General features: G+C 45.7%; 1 protein-coding gene across 6 annotated transcripts in view; it reads right to left on the bottom strand.

Annotated features, from left to right (window-relative positions):
• The window catches only part of LOC133350004 (uncharacterized), a 79896-nt gene extending 78934 nt beyond the window's left edge, over positions 1-962 (bottom strand). For 3 of the 6 annotated variants that reach the window (XM_061563942.1, XM_061563945.1, XM_061563943.1), the window contains exon 1: positions 691-962. The gene's annotated coding sequence lies outside the window, so the exon portion shown is untranslated. The remainder of the gene's footprint in view (positions 1-690) is intronic. The other 3 variants (XM_061563944.1, XM_061563947.1, XM_061563946.1) reach the window with 2 other exon arrangements.
• Positions 963-13986: the final 13024 nt, after the last annotated feature.

The raw sequence follows: 13986 nt of genomic DNA, 5'->3' as shown, positions 1-13986 counted from the left end.
AAGGCCATCAGCAAAACCATGCAGAACCAGAAGTCGCATTAAAAGTAAGACATATTTAATTTATTATACGTTAAAAATACTATATGGCTCTCAATGAAATATATTTAGAAATATTTGGCTTTTATGGCTCTCCCAGTCAAAAAGGTTCCCGACCCCTGCTGTAGGGGGTCTACACCAACCTACAAGTGACCAGCGCGGTGAAGTATGGTCAAATACCCCCCGACCCCACACCACCACGACCGATGCCGACGCAGACTGACAACAACAAACAAACAATAGGGGAGAGGGGTGGCTGTCATTGACGAATGGTATAGCTATATTCTTTGGTTCTTTCGGTAAAGTCACGTAGTTATAAAATAAAATGAATGGTAGATCACTAAGGTGACGAAGACTCGTGCCCGTCAAGCCCGAGACCATAACCACAAGTCGACTTCTCTCCCCCCACCCCAAACTAGTACGCGATTTATCGACCCACGACCGAGGTAGGAATGCGAACATTGACCCTCACGTCGGATTTAGCGAATAAAAATACGCAAAACGCGCGTTACGTGAACAGCCGCGACCTCGCGAGCTTCATCATAAACAATCTAATTTGTACAAAATACCAAAAATAAATGCGTAAACTGCCGCAGTAGTAGTAAATGTGAGAACTCGCTTGCGGGATGAGGGGTGGGAGAGGGTTGTGTTTACCTTCATCGGCCGCGGAGAATTCAATAAATATTTAGGGGTTTTGTGTTGTTAAAAGCCTCCGTGAGCCAAACCGAAACAAACGCTTATGACTTCACAGTCAAAACGGCGCGTTAAATAACTGCTCGGCGTGCGTGCGTGTTCCTGTTGTTGTTGTTCTTGTTGTTGTTCTTGTTGTTGTTGGTAAACACAGAGGCGGAGATGCTGTCGAGAATTCTGGCGTGCTCCGTTCGAGGACGCCGACACGCGGTCGCTAGGCAACTCTGGTCCCTCCAACGGACCGTTCCGGGTGAGAAAAACGAAATCCCGCCCCTTCCTCGGCCATTATTCGGTTCTGACTCTGGCACGCAAGAAGCATCCACCCACCCAGCCACGCTCACTCACCCACCCACCCACCCAAGCTCACTCACCCACCCACCCACCCAAGCTCACTCACCCACCCAAGCTCACTCACTCACCCACCCTCACTCACCCACCCACCCAAGCTCACCCACCCACCCAAGCTCACCCACCCAAGCTCACCCACCCACGCTCACTCACTCACCCACCCAAGCTCACCCACCCACCCAAACTCATCCACCCACCCACCCACGCTCACTCACCCAAGCTCACCCACCCACCCACGCTCACCCACCCACCCACTCACCCAAGCTCACTCACCCACCCACCCACTCACCCAAGCTCACTCACCCACCCAAGCTCACTCACTCACCCACCCTCGCTCACCCACCCACCCACCCACGCTCACTCACTCACCCACCCAAGCTCACCCACCCACCCAAACTCATCCACCCACCCACCCACGCTCACTCACCCAAGCTCACTCACTCACCCACCCACCCAAGCTCACCCATTCACCCAAGCTCACTCACTCACCCAGCCAAGCTCACCCACCCACCCACCCAAGCTCACTCACCCACCCACTCACCCAAGCTCACTCACCCACCCAAGCTCACTCACTCACCCACCCTCACTCACCCACCCACCCAAGCTCACCCACCCAAGCTCACCCACCCAAGCTCACCCACACACCCACCCACGCTCACTCACTCACCCACCCAAGCTCACCCACCCACCCAAACTCATCCACCCACCCACCCACGCTCACTCACCCAAGCTCACTCACTCACCCACCCACCCAAGCTCACTCACCCACCCACCCAAGCTCACTCACTCACCCAGCCAAGCTCACCCACCCAAGCTCACTCACCCACCCACTTACCCAAGCTCACTCACCCACCCAAGCTCACTCACTCACCCACCCTCACTCACCCACCCACCCAAGCTCACCCACCCACCCAAGCTCACTCACCCACCCACGCTCACCCACTCACCCACCCAAGCTCACCCACCCACCCAAACTCATCCACCCACCCACGCTCACTCACCCAAGCTCACTCACCCACCCACCCACCCAAGCTCACCCACCCACCCAAGCTCACTCACTCTCTGTTCTTCTACTAAGATATCTCTCCCTCTCTTTTCTTCCTCCTCCTCATCCTCCTCTGGTTAAATCTCCGTGATAGAACAAAACTCAACAGATTCGTCAATAACGCTGTGGCCTTTAAAAGAAGAAGACACGTTAGAATGTGCGACGTTTTGGGCAAATGTCCCTTCGACATAAGGGGCCGTCCATAAATGACGTCACCCGATTTTGGACGATTTTTGACCCCCCCCTTCGTCACACGGCGTCACAAAAAGTCAGACCCCCCCCCCTCAAATATGACGTCACAAAGCTCTGCCCCCCCCCCCCCCCCAAAAAAAAAACATGCTTCAAACCGCTATAAACTATTGTCATTGTAGTGCGTATTTAATGTGGCGCTGCACTCTGATGTTGTAGGAGAAAACATCAAAAAGTCTATTTAATAACGTGTTGTCCATATTTACATATTTATTTAAAGTTGCGCATTTTGATGTGACGTCACATTTCTCACCCCCCCCCCCCTCGTCACACATCGTCACAAATGTCTGACCCCCCCCCCCCCTAGGTGCGTGACGTCATTTATCGACGGCCCCTAATAAGTCGTAGACACTGGCAAAAAAGACGTTCGCCTATTTTATATATATGAGATTATTTCGATATTTTTTTTTGCTGCTATAAATGTCCACATGATAAAACCACTTTGTTCGGCGATCATTTGCGACCAGGTCGCTTCTGAAAAATAAGTTAATGCTTTCAATAAGCTTTACCTGGTAAGATAAAAAAATAAATATAGTTTCGTTTTATGTGTATATTTTAAGTGATTTGTTTACCTTTCTATACTTTGCACTCCTAACGTGTGTTTTTGTATTGTTATCGTAACGTTCTGACCCGACCCTTACTGGATATCTGTGAAAAAGAGCTCTGTGTAGCTTCATCTGATTCCTCCAGTATAAATAAATACCGTATTCTGTTTTTTTTTTTGCTTTGAAGGCCACACACCCAGTGTTTAGGTTTTTGTTTGAATGGTGCTCAGTACACCACTGCCAACGCAGCAACGGAAGCATAATCATCCGACAATTTGTCTAGTAAATAACAGGTAATGCACCTATATTTTACCCGATGACATCTAATTGAGACAGCATGTCTCTTTAGCATTGAAGATACATGGACGTCTGAACGTAATTGTATAATGGGGTTCTTATACACTTTGTGACGGTGGAGTGCCCTTGCCAAATATAACTGGCAACCCATCATATGTAATTGGGTTAACGAGCATGATTTCCTGATCCAAAGGGCCAAAACCAGTCCAGGGCTTACTTGCTTTAACAAATGCTGCTGAATAATACTCATAAAGGCCCAATTGGCTGATGGACTCAAACAACATATAATGTGTATTTGGAGAAATGAATAAAAGTCTGTGTTTATTCTGCGTATTGCCCATAATGCTCCACAAAGGTGCATAACAAGTATATATTGCACAGTAGGGCCCAGTGCTTGGTCGTATGTGATGTCAATGCCACTTAAATGATCATTGTGAGCTGTTGTCTATCCTCTGTTGGATGAAAGCCTCTTTACACGCTATGACCATTCCTCGTTATCCTGTAATGCTGTGATCCGTCTCTCTCCTGTGCATGAACTGATATTATTGCCTCGTGTCTGGAGTGGTCATTCTCTTCTTTGGCTGCCATTTTGTCAATCAACCATCATCTCTTTGAGCGATTTGTTCTACCCAAGCACAATGACTTTTCTCAACAATCGATTTGATGATGGCTCTGATTTTGTGTTTGTTCCCTCATCCGCGTAGAGTTGCCAACTTTTTTTTTTGCAGATCAAACCCAGACATTTCTCAGTCAGCCTAAGTATTTTTTTAAACTGCAGTTTAATGGTAGAAAGTTCCACACGATACCTGTACCAGATCTCGGTACAAATCAATTGCTGCCACCTGAACACAGTAGCCAATTCCTGGCATGGTGGCAACAACCCTACATCCATGTGTCTTGGTGCGGTGTATACGAGGAGATTACATTCAGCATCGCCCATCTCTTGGTCACACTTTGCAGCCCTACGCCTATAACATCAGGACAGCCCTGATAGCCACCGATCCAAGTACGAAGCAAGCTATACCTTGCTTATATTCCAAGATCTGATAAGATCGGGCACATTTATGGTGATTTGATCGTCGTAAATACGTGGCAGATAATTAGCGGGGAGATAAATCAATCGCTGCGAGAAATGAAGTGGCTGGGAGTTTATTCATTTTCCTTTGGTCCTCTCACTGCACCAACATTGGCAAAAAGTCTCGTCGCTGTAGGAAGGCTGCTCAACGGCGGGGGATGATGGGAGATTAATTGATCAATGTTTTTTTCAATACCCCCAGCTTAAATGTGACCACCCCTCCTCCCCCCCCAAGCTCCCACACCGACATCTCCTCCCTTCCTTTCTTCCCGCTCCCTTGATCTCTCGCGGGGGGCTCGGACGCGGAGCTGTGCGTTTGGCTTTCACGGCTCGGCTGGATGCTTCAGGCTACGAGGCTCAAACCGAGCGGCACAAATGGGGCTCTGTGCTCGCGCGCTGGGTTCTCGGTCGCCTTCATTGTGGCCGACGGCTGATGCGATGGCTTTCTGGTGCGCGCCCCTTTTTCTCGAGAGATTTACTGCCCAATGCTTAGGTAGGGGGTGTCCAGAGGTGGCCCTTTGTGGGGGGAGGAAGGGAGGGGATGGACAGCCTGTGACAAGGATGTACATTTTCGAGGTTGAAGGCACCATTCCTCACCACGGCGACAATCACTGCTATTCTAATCCCCGGATGGCGTTTGATTGGGCAGTCGTGGATCGTATGCCACGTAAACAGAGAGTCCATCCGTCGAGTGCCACAGATTCGCGTGGCAAATTTGAAAATTATACCCTGTAACTCTATAGGTTGAGTTAATTGAACAGGCCGATGTAACTGTGCTAGTACCAAAGTCAACCATTCAGGTGGAAAGTTAAATCTCGACGGCCTTTCACCTTTTGTTTTACAAAAGAGAATCGAAATGATCATTATACTACTATACGCAATCCAAAATTGAAGATCACGACTAAAGCCACTGCAGCCACCACACTTGGCCAGCACTCCAAAGTAGTTACTGTGATTCTGATTTACAGACCAACTCACTTAAGACATGCTTATTCATTGATTTTTTTAAAGATTCGTTCAATCCCCGAAATGACATCTCATCAGCCTTGATGATTGATATCTTCTTGGTGGCATTCGTTCAGACAAGGTCACCTTGAACAGATTTCAACTGCTCAGTCTCATCATCGGCAACAATGTACTGGAGCTTCATAAACCGACAGCCAGCTCAGACCTCACACCAGCAAAAAAAAAACATTGCATGCAATGGATTTGCGCCAGCGTGCACGACCTGTTAAAACGTTTCGAATGAAACTTCTCTGCCTCTCCACCCCCCCCCCCCCTACGATGCACGCATGCCTCCAATTAGCCTCCTCTGCAGCAGCCAAGGTCCTCATTCCTCCAGTTTGACTTCTTGTGGCATTAGTAGCTGCAGCCCCCCCCCCCCTCTCTACCTTTATCGCCCTTTTGATGCGCTACCGGCAGGAGTGCGGTAGCCTGCTGAAGCAATATCCGACATTATTGCCACCCTACTCTGCTCTAACTTAAGCTGCATGTGTATGATATTGGCACGATGATACGTAACCGCGTTATGGCCCATCCACTTCTAGCTTTCCCCACTGTGAACATGGCAGAAATAGCCACCTCTTTGAATAACTGCTTCAATCAATGGTGCCCTTCTCATAGGCCGCTGTGTGTGTGGTGCGCACGATAATACACTTGCGGCGGAAATTAGTTCCTTTTAAATGTGTACGCTTTGTACAGGCATGCCTGCGTAACGGACATGCAGTATATTGCACAAGCACAACAAATATGAAGGGTTTGATCATGTTCTGGCTATTTAAAAAGGCCAATGAATACCATTGAACGCATTTTAATAGCAGTCAAAAAAAGAATGCTCGGGTATTCGTAAATCCACTGTTGAACGACTTTCCCATGCCATGTCAGTCATGAGAAATTGTTTGACCATACCTCACCGCACAGGTCAGCTCAGGTTCAGATGTCACTCACCGCTACTGGTTGGTACTCGAACTCACGTGACCGAGTTGATAACCACTGTGCCCAACCTTTCACCACAAAAACCCCTAAAACAAATTCCACATTTTACGACAGTACATTACGGCTGTTTTCATGCTGCTCTGCTCATGTATTTTTTATCTCACACACTCATCCTTTAAATCCAAATAAATTGATCAAGTGATCTCTGCTTATAGGGTTATATACAATGTCATATATCAACAACATTTTATTACAAACACCGCGAGAGACAGCTTGCGTGTCGTTTATCACGTCGCAATAATATTTTTTCATTTGAAAAACTCTCCACCGTTTATAGGCCTGGTGATAGCACAGTGATTAAGAATATTACGTGACTTCTATTTAACTATATAAACATGTGGCATGGGGTTTTCACACAGCTGTGTTGTGTGCATAGAGTTTATAATATCATCTTCTTTGGCAGCGTGGCATGTTTTTTTCACTCGAACAGATTTTTAACATTGCTTTGCATTATGCAAACAATTACATTCAAAAGTTAATTAGCTTTGCCCATTGATCCAATCAATATAAGGTATGTGCATATTAATCGTGTGCATAGCTAGAACAATTGTTCATGCTGAAATCTGTGGCATAATAGCCAAGGGCAATTTATTATACGTTCAGTGGATTACATTACAGTAAACGTTACCATATTTTCAATGTTCGATAATCGTTTCATTGTAATGACTGGGCAAAAATCCATTGCATCAATCCACATTCACCCATTGTTGCTAATATAAAAATATTCACACATATCTGTTACAAAAACGATATCAGCTGTAACAAAATTTGTTAGTGAATATATGTATATTAACTACGCTGATTACAAAATATATTTAAATATATGACTTTAGAGTTCAATTGAACGAATTACAAATTGCAATTTGCTGGCAAATACGCAGCAAACATGATCATCATTACCGCGATGTGCAATCCCATTTAATAACGCATTAATAATGATAAGATCAGTCCCTTATTTCATCCTTGCGAGAGAAATTGAATAATATATCTCAATTGCCTCTCCTCTGGCGCAGATAAGGAAAATTGATTGAAGCAAATAATATAAACAAAAGCTAAAAAAATTATCCATTTATGACACCACCATTCCATAATATTCTCTTTCATCCCCCCCCCCCCCCCTCAAAAAAAATCTATACTCAATATAAATTGCAACTGCCCACCACCACCACGATGATGATATTTCTCGCTGGGCAGCACTCGCTCGCGGGACAGCTTCTTGCTGCCTCGGTGGGCAAACATCGAGCACCGCTGGACAGCAGATGATAGCCGAGCATGAGAGAGAAGCACACGGGTGGGGTAGCGGACGGGCGAATACTGAACGGCTGTCAGTCTCTCTCATCTCCCCGTGGAGTTTGTGTGTAGGCTGTAGCTCTCCCTCTCCCCACCCAGTGGGTCGCGTGGATTTGTCTCCGTGTTCTCCGGTGTTTCCCGCACCACCGCCTCCACAGAGTAGAATCGGCGTCACGCGTTTCGAGTCGATTTGGCTGCCGTGATAAGCCCCCAACTTCGTTGAGCTATCATTTGTGGCCAGGTCGCAAGTGGCCACCGTGGTGATGATTCGACGAGATCAACTCGTGGACTGCTATCTCGTGAGGCCGTGAGAGGGCGGATGTCGACAGCTCAAGGGGGGGCTCCTTCATCCAGCAGTGGATCGTGCAGAAGTAGTCGCGCTTCGTCCACTGCACTGCAAACGTATCGACAGGTTTCATTCCTGGCCGGGGGGGAGGGCACCTCCAGTTGCCATTGGTCTCTAAACCCGGCTTGGGTCTCCTCCAAACGAGTCCCGGGTACGATGTTGAAACGTCGTCACTCTGGAAAGAAAAGCGGCCGGGCGTGGTGCTGGCCACTCACCCCCCTCGTGTGCCACAGCGCCGGCCTCAACAGGTGCTCGCTAACAGCACTTTGCCACGAGAGTGTATCAGGCTTGGCTGTGTGTGTACAAGTGTTTCAGGGAGCGGTGGTGTAGCGGTTAGCACCCCTAAGTCGATTCAGCCTCAAACGATTACCTGGTGCGATTCTGTAAACATTGTCACTGGGGAGACAAAGACGGTCGGGCGTGGTGTTGGCCACCCACCTCCTCACGTGCCGTGCCGGCCTTCGTAGGTGCTCGCTAACAGCACTTGCCCCAATCGAAGGGGGGTGGGGGAGGATATTTATCTTTGTACATGTCTGTTGGTGTGTGTGGGTTATATGTGCATGTGTGTGCGGGCTGTGTATTGACGCATGGCTTTTATGCCCCATGAATTGATCAATTAAACGCGTCAGGGTCACACTCGGCGCCGCACGGCGTGGCCGCACATGCCACGATTCACCATGATTTGTAGCGTGGGGTTCTCATTTTAAAGACATCAATCGTGGGCTCTTACTTTTTTTCTCTCAAGGGCCTTGACAGCTCATGAATACATACATTATACAGTTTACACCTGCACCGTGTGTGCACGTCTCCGTGAGTGCTTTGAGTGCCTCGTGTATGTGTGTGTGTTTTGTGCGCGACACGCTTGTGCATTTATAATAGACTACTTTATGTCAACTAATATGGTCGTGACTGTGCTGGCTTTAAACAACCATGTACAAAGCAAAACTACTTTAATGACATATCTTCGGGAAAGGCAATTTCTCTTTGTCGTAGTTTACGAAGAAGACAATGTAATTGAACCGTTGATTGCCTTGTGGTTGTGTATGATAATATTGGAGATTATTAGGCTGCCACAATTTGTTCATGAAGCCATTCAGATATATAAACACAGACACAACTTCAACCGAGAGGATGGGTACAAACTGAGCAACCATTGTAAGGACGTTATTAACCAGGTAAAGTCTTAACTGACTGTGATGTTTCCATCCTACCTGCCTATGTCAGCTGTTATTTCATGCTAATCTCTCACATTAACATCATGCTAATCTCTCACATTAACAAAGCCACTTCCGTGCCCATGTCCAGGAGGTCGCTCTCCTCCTATCTTACAGTTACATGCTAATTTCTCACATTAACATCACTAGCCCCGGCCACTTCTTTATGACCCTTGGGCGACACCCATTTCAAACCTTTTAAAACAGTCTGCCTCATCAGCAGACCATGCTTTCCCACCTGATGACGGATGCTTGTGTTGCGCCCGAAACGTCGTGATTTATTTTATTTTCTACCTACGTGACTTTACCGAAAGAACCAAAGAGTATGGATTCCTGCAGTCACGAAAGCTTCAAGTCAAGACTTAATATTTTGAAGTTACAAAGATTCTACAGCTCAAATTCTGAAGTGGAACATCTCAAGATGCAACCATCGTGCATAGATAAACGGCAATTGTTCACACACAATTTAAAAATTTTCATAGATTTTCAGCTTTCCATATCTCAGGAGATATAATTTCTTTGTTTTTATCTCTGTGACTTCTATGAGCATCTTCATATATCAAATTAGTCTGGCATACGAGCTTAGCTATAATAATAAAAATTAGTGTTACCTTTTGTTTAAGCTACTGAAATAATGTCGAGATTCATTATCTCTTCAACAAGCTGGACACGAATATATATAATTAACATTCAAAAAAGTCATTATTTTTTTAAGGAGTTATGTAATGATTCTGGCAATTGTCACGATTCGGGGTCGCGATTCGTTTTAAGAATCACTAGATTTGTCCTGGCATTATGATAAAATTATAGTTTATGGTGGCCAGAGTGGTCATGTGAACATGAAAAATAGCATCAGCCATGATCTATCCACTGCTGGATGACGGCCAACGGAGAATATTAGGCTGCCATAATTTTGTTGCGTGATAATTTGTGACCAGGTCACTTCTGAAAAAAGTGGGCTTTACCTGCTAAAATAAAAAATAGCTTAATTTTCAAATAGTTTTAGTTTAGAGGACGACCACTGCTCCATCTCGCGTGTGTCCTCTCCATTGGCTACCACTCCGTCACTACCCTCAACCAAAGGCCACCAGCCTCTTCCTGCCACGAATTCTGGCCAAGCTCAATTGCTCTTCTCAACCCATACAACACCGTGTCTCTAATAAATGTGTATTTGCTCAATTCAGTGTACGTGCTGTAAACATATGAGATTATGGTAATGATAATTGTTTTTTTACCCTTTTATCTGGCAACAAAACTGGCACCTTTTTTACAAGGAGTCATGTTTGCATAGACCACAATACCTGCAGTCATAATGCAAACAAAAAACATAACTCTGATAATGTATGCACTGTCCTTGAAGTTGATTGGTCCACACCCGAGACAGCTTTCCTTAGAGCCTAGTCTCACTTGGTGTTGGACCAGATGACGCCAAAAAGGTGTCAGTTTTGTTGCCAAATAAAAGGGTAAAAAAACAATTATCATATTTTTCTACTGGCAAATGAGGTTCCAATGGTGTCAATTATGGTAATGGTTTGATCAACGCATTGTTAGATGCGGTGGCGTAATGTTAACTACCTCGCCTGGTATACAGGAGGTTGTGGGTTTAATCCCGACACTGACGCCTGTATATGTGGAGTTTGCCTCTTCTCCCTGTGGTCGTGTGGATTTTTCTCCAGGTCCTCCGGTTTTTCACTCCACATTTACAAACACGCATTTACAGTATTTGGCCACTATAAATTCCCATGTGATAAGCCACTTCGTTGAGCTACTTGTGGTCAGGTCGTTTCTGAACTAGAGCTATATTGCGTCGTGGGCCTTACATGGTAAAATAAGAAATAGTTTAGTTTTAATAACAATGTAAAGTAAAGGTGCAACCCTGCAATTGCTTGCTCGCAGTATTACCAATTGGAAGGGCCTCTGGAGGGAACTTTGGCCTACTCTTCCATGCTGCCCAGATGTCTCGGAAGAGGTGTGACGTTTCACATTTGACCCCACCACAACACGCGTCATGCCAATCGACTAACTGGCCTACCCGTTGATTGCCGTGGTAAACGATGTACTTGTGATAGTAAAAAAAAAATCGGCATTCAGTCTGTAAGCCGGCACAATGCAATGGGGCCCACTGTAGTGAGGGATGGTGTCGCGAGGTCTTTAACAACCACTGCACAGCAGATGGCACCGCATCGGCAATTCCCTACAGAAATTAACAGGGGCAGTAGCAGAAACCAAACCATCGAGACTGTTCAAGTTGACCCCATGGCAGGTGCACTCACTGCTGGGAAATATCTATTTTTTGTTAAATGCTGCCACCCCTATTAAGATATTGTCACATAGCATTACTGCATATGGTTGGTGCCAACGAGAATGATTTTTCATAATGGGCCTGAAATTAGGTCAGCGTGTCTATTTCATTTTTTGGGGGGGAGGAGGGGGGTTATTGTTCCGCGGTTTATTGTTTCATAAAACTTTTTTGACTGACCCTTTTTTATGTACAGACGCGCACAAGCACGTGCGTGTCTTTGCGTGTGCGCGTGTGTGTCCTCGCGTGTGCGTACGGTCACATCTCTGTGCCCGTGAAGAATAATGTGTTCTATACTGTTCACACAGCATGTGGTATAATACTTGCTTCTCTGTGGAAATACAAATCTAATTGGGCCCAGGAGCAGAAGGAGCCAAGAATGTCTGTAGGGATTTTATATATATATAATAAAATAAAAAACGAAAAACATTCCCAATTTAACCGTGAATTGGACAATACACCTCCACATATTTTGCTGACAGCTCGGGTATACCGTATATATAGACGTATATTTATATCTGTTCAAGTTTACGAAAAAATAAAGAAATGAAAACCACAACATGATAGAATTAAAGTACGCTGAGAAATAAATATGCGTTAAATGTTGATTTAACATTTTGGAAAGGTGCTCTCGATTTCTCTGCGGACTGCGGTTACCTCGTGATGAAATCTGAGCGATTGTCATGTCCAAATATTTGTGATCTAATGTTTGGTTTAAATATATATGTATTTTTGTACTTAAATATTTGTCCCCCCCTCCCCCCCTGTTTTATTACTTCATGTAATAGGGTCAGGGCTTATAAACAAGGGTTTGTAAATTTTGTGAGGATGTCTCTGGCACATTTACATTTCTTCTATCAGTTTTTTGCTACCCCTTCCCCTTGTGTGGGACACCGCGGTGGCGAAGACATTTTACCTTCCTTGCCTGGTACGTAGGAGGCCGTATGGTTCGATCCCGGACCATAACGATTCCTGTGCTGTTTGTGGAATCCGCGTGTTCTATATTCCTCGTGGTGGTCGTGTGGTTTTTTTTTCTATCTTTGGTCATCCGGTTCTTGCCCTCCAAATTTATTTGGCCGCTACTAAAAAAACAATCCCACGTAAGATGACGATGTAAGCCCCTTCGACGAGCGATCATCATGTGTGGCCAGGCCACCTCTGAAAACGTGCTCATGGCCGAGTGGGCTTTGCCTGGTAAATCAAGTCGCTCAGTGTGGCGAACCTTTCTCCAAACCCAGAGACATTCCTCTGCGTGGCTCTCTTGCCCCCCCTGAAGGATTGAGACGAGCTACAATCTGTGTTTCGCTCTCCACCACCGAAGCCTTAATTAAAGCAGTCCTGTCAAACCGAGTCACCAGCGACTAATTAACGAGTTAATTAGGATCGCCGTTTTAATTGCCGAGTGCATTAATTTGCGCATTGCAGAAACCACCGATGCAGCAACTAATGCTAATATTACATGCAAACTTTTTTGTATGGCTTATCAAACATATATTTAATGGGGAATTTGCAATGGACAAGCTGTTGTGTACCGGCTAGATTTATATGCAAGTGCACACACACACACAGGGCTACGTGGAGAGAGCAGTACAGATCCTAGCATGTGCGAGTTAACATGTTAATATCACAGCATTCCCTACCGGCAACGCAAAAACGCCACAGACGCGCGTAATTGATGTAATCGTGTATTGTAACATTTAATTTGAAAATAAAAAAGGCAATGGCCTCGTTAAAAAGAAAAAAAAATGGAACTTCGTAAAAAAACAAATACATTTTCAGACGTTTGACATTTCACTGCTTGGTGAAGGTCTGGCCGTGACACGTTAGTAATTAGGGTTGCTTGCCCATACTTTACCACCGGCTGCAGAGGCGAATCTAGAACCCAGCCCATCGGAGGGGCAGTCCTCGATATATTAAGCGTTTTTGTTTTAAAGGCCCTATTTAATAAATGTATAATTTAAACATAAATCATTCAATGTATATTTTCTCTGGTAAGTATTTTATAAAATATCACATTTCAGCGTCTTAATGAGGGGCAGTGGGGTGGGGGTAGGGGGCCATTGACCCATCACCTAGGACCAGGTCAGATTCCACTCAGCAACTGATCGTTTTGACCGTGGGCCAGGAATTGAACTCAGGTCGCCGGGTTCAATCGCAGAGTGTTCACCATAAGTGCCACCGCTCGCACCACCTTTTCGAAATAAACCGAACTTCATGTAGGTCAGTGCCATCTCATGGCTTTAGAATCGTGTTCTTAACCCTGCATGACCACCTCGTCTTTGTATGACAAGATTAGGGTCTGTGGGTACGTATATATATGTGTGTGTGAGCACAGCATATGGGTCTGTGTAACTTCAAATGTGTTGGATTTTTTTGCACCTTTCCGCCTCCAGGGAATGATTAATTTTAGTGGGGGGGGGGGGGGTAGCTCGACCGCATTATGCCGGTTTCATGAGCTCCAGGGGACCCTTGGTCAAGGTCATAGTCGATCAAATGATTGCCTTGTCCCTCTCCACGTACACACCGACACTCACAGACTCACACAGATAGATACGTG

This window comes from Lethenteron reissneri, chromosome 32 (assembly GCF_015708825.2).
Source record: "Lethenteron reissneri isolate LAM-NWPU_2019-01 chromosome 32, ASM1570882v1, whole genome shotgun sequence".
NCBI classification, from domain to species: domain Eukaryota; kingdom Metazoa; phylum Chordata; class Hyperoartia; order Petromyzontiformes; family Petromyzontidae; genus Lethenteron; species Lethenteron reissneri.
This window is presented reverse-complemented; position numbering and strand designations above follow the sequence as displayed.